This window comes from Rhipicephalus microplus, unplaced genomic scaffold (assembly GCF_043290135.1).
Source record: "Rhipicephalus microplus isolate Deutch F79 unplaced genomic scaffold, USDA_Rmic scaffold_24, whole genome shotgun sequence".
Lineage (NCBI taxonomy): Eukaryota > Metazoa > Arthropoda > Arachnida > Ixodida > Ixodidae > Rhipicephalus > Rhipicephalus microplus.
Window position 1 is genome coordinate 7,647,507 of NW_027464597.1, and position 8,923 is coordinate 7,656,429.

Genomic DNA, 8,923 nt, shown 5'->3' on the forward strand with positions numbered 1-8,923 from the left:
TCATCTGAGCATTTGTCGTGCTCGAGTATTCCCATAAGCCTACGATATCGCATGAACAGTGCAATGTGTATATAAACCGCATGTATACAATCCACATATGGTGAATGGTAAGATACCTGTGAATATATTGTAGCGATGCTGAGGCAGATAGGCCAAAAAAACAAGCAACTTTATTAGGGCGAACTTGTGCCCACAAGTCTAATGACTATGGTCGTCGAGTCCAAGTAGCCGAGAGGCACAGAGTCAACTAACTTCCTCTTCCTCGTTGTTGGAGCGCACGAACGCGTGACGCATGCCAGCCGGGTCTTGCTGGTGCTCTTGCCATGATGATTGCGGCGGCTACTTGAACGTGGCCAACCTGTCGTGGCATTATCCCCCCCCTCAGACGCATCGTCCCGATGCTTGAGAGAGTAAAATGATACATGCGCCTTCTCACTCGTTTTCCGACGATCTGTCATGATAGGGCTTCATGCGGACTACGTGTACCACTTCCGTGGTATTGCGGCGTCTTGAGCTCACGTGTCCCGCGGATCTGACTTCATAAGTGACGTCGCTGATACGGTTGAGTGCTTCATAAGGGCCGAAGTATCGACAAAGAAGCTTTTCAGAGAGTCCGCGGCGGCGCACTGGGATCCATATCCACACTTTGTCACCGGGATGATAAAGTGCCTCACTGCGTCGCTTGTTGTACCGACTAGAGTCGACGCGCTGTTGACGGCGTATTCGGTATCTTGCCATTTGTCGTGCTTCTTCGGCTCGTTGCAAGAAGTCATCTAAGTCAGGTGGATAGCTGTTTTCGTCCTGTAGAGGTAACATGGCATCCAGTGGGGTGGTCACTCTTCGGCCGAATACTAATTCGAAAGGGGCAACGTGGGTTGTTTCTTGAACGGCTGTATTGTATGCGAATGTTACGTAGGGTAATATTTCATCCCACTGTTTATGTTCAACATCGACATACATTGATAGCATGTCGGTCAGAGTTCTGTTGAGGCGTTCGGTTAAGCCATTTGACTGAGGGTGATACGCCGTTGTTCTTCTGTGATCGGTATTTGTCATGCGCATCAGACATTGCATAAGGTCTGCAGTAAATGCTGTGCCGCGATCCGTAATAACGACGATGGGCGCACCATGTCTGAGCACTATGTTGTTCACAAAGAACTTGGCGACTTCGGCAGCTGTCGCACTGTACAGAGAGTCAGTCTCAGCATAACGGGTCAGATAGTCTGTAGCTACGACAATCCATTTCTTGCCTGCACATGATGTCGGGAAAGGTCCTAGGAAGTCCATGACGACTTGTTGGAATGGGGCATCCGGAGGGTCTATTGGATGGAGAGGGCCGGCTGGTTTTACGGCTGGAGTTTTGCGCCGTTGACATTGACGACACGTTTTCACGTAGCGCTGCACTGATGCGAGCAACTTAGGCCAATAGTACTTCAGGCGAATCCTGGCGAATGTTCGGCTCACACCCATGTGGCCGGACGTTGGCTCATCGTGGCATGCATGCAGAATTTCCTGTCGCATGGCTGTGGGCACGACTAGTAAAAACGTTTCGCCATTAGGTTCAAAGTTCCTCCTGTAAAGGACACTTCCTCGAAGGCAGAACGTGGAGAGCCCTCTGGAGAATATGCGAGGTACTTGAACGTCGAGACCCTGCAGGTGTTGTATAAGCGCCAGCAAATCCGGGTCATCTCGTTGTTGTTGAGCGATTTCGGATGTGTCGACAACGCCTAGAAACGGGACGTCTTCCTCTTCAGGTACACTTGGATCGACGGGAGAGCGTGACAAGCAGTCGGCATCACTGTGTTTCCTTCCAGATTTGTATACGACCGTAATGTCATACTCCTGCAGCCTAAGGCTCCATCTGGCTAGTCGTCCTGACGGATCCTTGAGATTTGCTAGCCAGCATAGAGCATGGTGGTCACTGACAGCTCTGAACGGTCTACCATAAAGGTAGGGTCGAAACTTATTTATTGCCCAGATGACTGCGAGGCACTCTTTTTCAGTAGCAGAGTAGTTTGCCTCAGCTTTTGAGAGTTTGCGGCTGGCATAGGCTAACACTTTCTCTTGACCATTTTGCCACTGGACCAGGATGGCGCCGAGGCCGACATTGCTGGCATCGGTGTGGACTTCAGTGTCGGCTGTCTCATCAAAATGGGCAAGTATTGGTGAACCCTGTAGCCGTTTTCTTAATTCATCAAAAGCTTTCTGTTGTTCATTTTTCCATGTGAAGGGCACGTCGTCTTTCGTTAGTTTTGTAAGAGGTTCCGCAATCGTTGAAAAGTTTTCCACAAATCGCCTATAGTAGGCACATAAACCCAAAAATCGGCGCACTGACTTTTTGTCTTTGGGTGTAGGGAACCTCTGAACAGCGGCTGTCTTTTCTGGATCTGGACGAACACCGTCAGAACTAATGACATGTCCAAGGAATCTCAGCTCTTCGAAGCAGAAGTGGCATTTTTCGGGTTTGATTGTCAACTTTGCTGACCGGATGGCTTGTAATACAAGGCGCAGTCGCTCTAGATGTTTGTCGAACGTTGCAGAGAATACCACCACGTCATCCAAATACACCAGGCATGACTGCCATTTCAATCCGGCGAGGACAGTGTCCATCATTCGCTGGAACGTCGCTGGCGCGGAACAGAGGCCGAATGGAAGCGCTTTGAATTCGTAGAGGCCATCTGGTGTTACGAATGCCGTTTTTTCACGGTCCCGCTCGTCTACCTCTATTTGCCAATATCCGCTTTTCAGATCCAAGGAGGAGAAAAACTTTGCGGATCGCAGCCGATCTAGTGTATCGTCAATACGTGGCAAGGGGTATACATCTCGTTTAGTTACACTGTTGAGTTTTCGGTAGTCGACACAGAATCTAAGCGTGTTGTCTTTCTTCTTAACGAGCACTACGGGGGACGCCCATGGACTATTTGAAGGCTGGATGACATCATCCGAAAGCATTTCCTCCACTTGCTTCTTAATGATTTCCCGTTCTTTCTGTGACACTCGATATGGATGCTGGCATATAGGCCTCGTGTCGTCTTGCGTTATAATTCTGTGTTTCGTAATTGACGTGCGCTGGACCTTCGAGGCAATTGAAAAGCAATCAGAGAATTCTTTTACTAAGGCGTAAATCTGTTTCTTTTGACTGTCCGGAAGGCTCTGGTTGACGGTCACGGATGTGTCGATGTTGCAGGCCACTGGTCGAGTGGTAGACGTGGTTAAGCTGCATAGTTCTGTCGCCATACAGAAGTCGTGTAAATAGGCAATAGCCGTGCCTTGAGCGATGTGTTGAAGTTCATTGGAGAAATTCGTAAGTAGGACATCTGCACGGCCATTCGTCAAGTGAACAAGACCCCGAGCTACGCAGACACCTTTTTTCAAAAACAGCCCTACATTTGTATCCGCTATGCCTTCGCGGTTGTAAGATGCGTCATTCTCTACGAGCACCATTATGCTGCAGCGTGGTGGCACAGTTACGTCATCATGAACAACGCGTAGAGCAGTTAGGCGTCCCTCAGATTCCTCTACAGGTATAGCTCGTTCAGTCGAAAACTACACGCTGGACCTACGCAGGTTAATTACGGCGCCATTAGCTCGCAAAAAATCCATTCCTATAATGAGGTCTCTTGAACATTCTGGTAGCACAATGAAATCGGCAACGTAAATAAAGCCCCGTATTTCAAGTCTTGCGGTGCATCTGCCAAGGGGCGTAATAATGTGACCACCTGCCGTGCGTATCTGTGATCCACTCCACTGTGTCACAACTTTGTTTAGCTTCTTCACCATCTTGTGACTTATCACTGAATAATCAGCACCGGTGTCGACTAAGGCATTCAGCTCCCATCCTTCTATTCTCAACCGCAAATCTGAAGTAACACTTTCGTGGTTGCACCCATTTACCGGAAATACACCGTCGTCGCCCTCAAGCCATATTGGAGGATCTTCGTAATTGATGTTATCAGCGGCCTCACCTCCACAGGTCGCTTGCTTCAGTTTTCCGGGAGTGGACTCGGAGAGCGATGACCAGGCTGCCTTGAAGGTGCACGTGGGCTGGATGACCGGTAGCGCATAGGCGATGGTGACCGTGACCGACGTTGGCGTAGAGGTGGCGAGTTCTGGCGCGTAGACAAGTACTCCTCAATTTCTGCTGGTCGTTCGCCGTTTCGGGGGCACGGTGCATACGACGGGAAGCCTCTTAATCCAGCCTGTCGGTAAGGGCAGAATCTGTACAAATGACCCGCTTCGCCACAATGGAAACAAAGAGGCCTGCGCTCGTGATCACGCCAGACGTCACTTTTTCTGGGCCTAGGCTCCGCATAGCGATGCGTGCTACGTGCTCCTGGGGGCAGATAGGTAGCCGTTGGTTCCCGTGGACGAGGTACGCTGCGTGCTGTAGATGGGAGAGGAGTCGTCGCCATCGCAACTGCTGCATTGCTGTGTACCGTTGGTTGTCGGAGAACTTCAGAGTACGTTCGGATAGGTCGAACTGGCTGCAACTCACGCTCTGGTTCTCGTATGACCTGCCTCAGTTCGTCACGAACAACGTCTGTAACCGATAGTGCAGTTGAAGTCTGGGGCATTTGCAGTCTGCTCAGTTCTTCCCGAATAACTGATCTAATGAGCTCTCGCAGGGCTTCAACGTCATTTCGCACGCCTCCAGAGAATAGCTGTGCAGATGCGCAGTTAACATTCCGGTTGTACTGCCGAGCGCGCTGTTCTAGTGTTTTTTCGATGGCCGTCGCTTCTGAATAAAACTCAGCAACAGTGCTTGGAGGGTTGCGGACGAGAACGGCGAACAGCTCTTGCTTCACTCCGCGCATTAGATGGCGCACCTTCTTATCTTCAGCCATGTTGTGATCCGCACGCTTGAACAGACGGACCATGTCCTCGATGTACATAGCAGCACTCTCGTTTGTTAGCTGGTTTCTCGATTGAAGAGCTGCCTCCGCCTTTTCTTTCCTGTCTATGTTCGCGAACGTAGCCACCGCTTGTCGTCGAAATACCTCCCAGGTAGACAACGAGGTTTCATGGTTCTCAAACCATGTCCTTGCGAAGTCGTCCAGGGCGAAGTATACGCGACGGAGCTTCTCTCTTTCGTCCCAACCATTCAAGCGCGCCACTCTCTCGAACAGGTCCAGCCAATCTTCAACATCCTCGTACGAGTCGCCGTGGAATACTGGCGGCTGGTGCGGTTGGCTTATGAACACTTGTGCCGGTGTTACCTGGGTAGTCATAGTGGTGGCATCCATAGTTTGAATTCCCCTTGGGGTGGAGTGAAGAGAACCGAACTCAGGTGAGTCACCTCGAAGACGGCGACTTGCCCTCTGGTGTACAGGAGTCACTTCCACGGGGTTGATACGCTGGTCGTCGGGGCTACGCTGTCTTGAGCTCGCGGGGCTTCGATTCATAACCCAGCAACTCCACCAGAAATGTAGCGATGCTGAGGCAGATAGGCCAAAAAAAACAAGCAACTTTATTAGGGCCAACTTGTGCCCACAAGTCTAATGACTATGGTCGTCGAGTCCAAGTAGCCGAGAGGCACAGAGTCAACTAACTTCCTCTTCCTCGTTGTTGGAGCGCACGAACGCGTGACGCATGCCAGCCGGGTCTTGCTGGTGCTCTTGCCATGATGATTGCGGCGGCTACTTGAACGTGGCCAACCTGTCGTGGCAATATTATCAATGCATACGATAATAATATTGCCACGTTCCATTTCCCAAGTTTTTGTTATCGTACCAAAACACCACACGATTCTCAGCGCAAACCGCGCCTGCAGTTTTCGAGAAGGTTCCGGACTGTAGTAGATCATTTCGATAAGATCACGTCCACTGTGCGAACGGTACAGATTGTTCTAGAACCTACGCCACCGCCAGCGATAACGCTAGGACATTCGACGGCAAGAGTATAAATGCCGACGCGCTTCGCCGCTTGTCAGTTGTTGAACGAAGGCCGATGCTCCGTTCGCCGCTATCAGTCCGAGACTGCTATCTGTGCAAGACTGCTGCTGTAATTGGACTTTCCGTTTACCGGGCACAGGTTCGCCCAAATAAACAGGTAAATCCCAACACGAAGTCTCCTGTCTTCGGCCACGTCACGACCCCGTGACAATATATCAAATTGCCTTATAAAGTATTTTTAGTTTACTTTCATCCGGGATGCACTGCAGTATTGTCGATCTATATTCCAGGTGCAAACATCAGGCCTTTATTTTTACGTGGTGTCTTTTGCAAGCACTGTGCATTATTTCACTGCATACAAGTCTGAGTAAATATTGCGGTCTGTCAGCCCGAGGGGAAGATCAGCAAGGGCTTCACCCTTGCTAGTCTTCCCCTGGGAATTCGCTTGGAACAGAAACGGAGAAGGAGGAGTTTTGATATTTACTTACTAAATTCGCAAGAACTCCACCACAGCATAAAAACCACACATTCTGGCTCGCAGCATTTCCGGTAGTGAAAAGCGACGGGGGGGGGGGGGGTACCGGCAACAGCTTCAAGGGGGCAATCGCCCCTACTGCTCGCTCTCTAGATCCACCACGGGTCAGTACATCCCTCAAAATATAATATTGACTTGAAATTACATCAAATTAGTCAGCAACAGTGTCCGTTTTACATTTCTCGCTATCATAAAGACCTACGTATACACTGTTCTTGGAGCAGAGGGTTGCGTTAACATGTAACGTAAGATGTTTGTAGGGAACTCCTTCATAAGAAAACAGCTGTAAAACAGTCACGGAAAGGTGCTTCTTCCGAATGAAGTACTCTGCTGTGACCGTTTCAGTCACGGAAGGGTGTCTGTTAATTGAAAAGCTGTTACGGGGTGTTTTGTGGTGGCCGTGCTAACGTTAGCATTCCGTAAGAAGACTCCTCCTCGCAGAAACCGATGTAATGTGTCTCACGGAAGTGCTCGGCACCGCTATACTTTCACTTCCTTCATGAAAGAGTGCCCTCATTTTTTACAGTCAAGAAAAGTTTGTTAGCTAAAGGTAGGATGTAACCTTGAATAAACTGCCTCATTAACTGCTTGCAGGACACCTAAAATTGCGTCAGTTTGCTGCGGCAACTGCTCATGACTATTTTTCGCGACAGAGCGTTGTAAAATGCAAAGCATAAAATTAGTGAATTGGTGGCAAACAAAATGTAGTCAAATTGTGTTTTTATTTTTTTGCATGCCGGAGTCAAGTGTTGGAGTAACTATATCCATGTTGCGTTGTGCACTCTATATGTGATTGTGTGCATTTACTGAAGTTTTACTCTTCTCCTGCTCTCTTTATATTGTTGCCTATATGTTTATTTCTTGTGTGCAATTTATAATCATGATACCCCAGCTGTATTTCAGCGTCCCGCCGTGCAATGAACCTCTCTTTGTGCCTGCGTTTATCAAACATTGATAAAGTGGGCATGTGCTTACCAAGATTATCACTTGAACATAAAAGTTTTCCCTCCTCTAAAAATTCTCATGTTTTAATTAAAATGTGTGCATAGACACACTCTGGCATCGTGTGCTTGCCGCTCTAGCACTGCAGCTTACACGAAGCTCATTGATGCATGCAAACGTCGTGTTAAAAAATTTAAGGTATGGCCACAGAGACCTGCACACCAGTAGAAGGGGTTTCGGAGGCTGTATATTATTCATTCCTTGTCGCTACGAAATGGTCTTTGAGACATACTTTTCTGTGGTCTTTAATCTCTGAGGCTGCGAAGGTTCCCGACAACTGCTTGGAGTGCTGAGACCCCAAATCAGGAGCAGGAGCATATGGGAGTGTCCCCTTTTAACTTTATATGTTACTCTAAGGTTGAGTGTTGAAGTGAAACATATGTTAGGAGAATCAACAAGTAACATTAATCATGCATCGGCAAACGTGAATTGAAAACGAATTGAGACTATACTGGGTATACTAGGAACAATGCCTACAGAGTGAATATGTGTTTCGAGGGATCCGGAAGTTGTGACTACATGATGTTCTTTGAAGGGACCGACAACAAATTTTTTCGACCCCGTTTTTTTTCGGAGTGACCGAAAGTTACCCATCAGAGTGTTTGCACCTGCAGTAGTTGTTCCCAGAAGCACTTAGTTATTTTATAAGCAGTATTTTTTCAATTTGAAAGGCGCTGAACACCGACGTGCCTTTTTGTCCAGCAACGCTGTAAATTGATAGCGATGCCTGTGGCCCTTCAAGCGATAGAGTTTTTTAAATATACACTAGAGAAATATCTGGCGCTAGTGTCTATGGGAGTTGCAACGCATGGCGCTTAATTGAGCATGGGAATCGGAATCATTTTAATTTTCACGTCACACAAAGGAGAGAATACATAATTAGTATATACAGAAGGAGGTCCCATAGTAATAATTAAATTGGGACCTCCTGTACATGATAACACAGCCAATAACACAAGTAAATTGGCAATTCCTGGGCCCAATAGTAAGAATAATGATAATTACTAACTCTAATCAAGTAAGGAATAACTTTAAACAGCGTTAACAAAAAGCACCTAACAAGTAAAGTACCGTAGTCGATGAGAGTAAGGACAGAGCGGAAGACATTTCATAATGCAACATAGTAAAGCTCGAACTAATAAACAAAATCTAAAGACCAATAAGGGAAATCACAGAAGAATGAGGAAAGATGAGAAGATAGACAAAAACTTCCATATGCGAACAACTAAAGCAGTGAGGAACAAGAATCCAGCAAATCAAGCCGAATATGTTGAAGTTCAGATCGGAACCTAAGAGCATTTATTGATTTTAGAGTAGACGGTAGTGAATTCCCCAAAGCAAGTGCTGAGAAATGTAGCAACTAACTACTTGCCGTAATTTGTGCGAATGATGCGTAAAATAAATTATTGTTTCCAGCAAATCTAGTATTATTCTAGTATTATGGACACCGGAGTATCGTTCTGTAGTGTCCTTAAAACGAAAATGGCGAGATTAT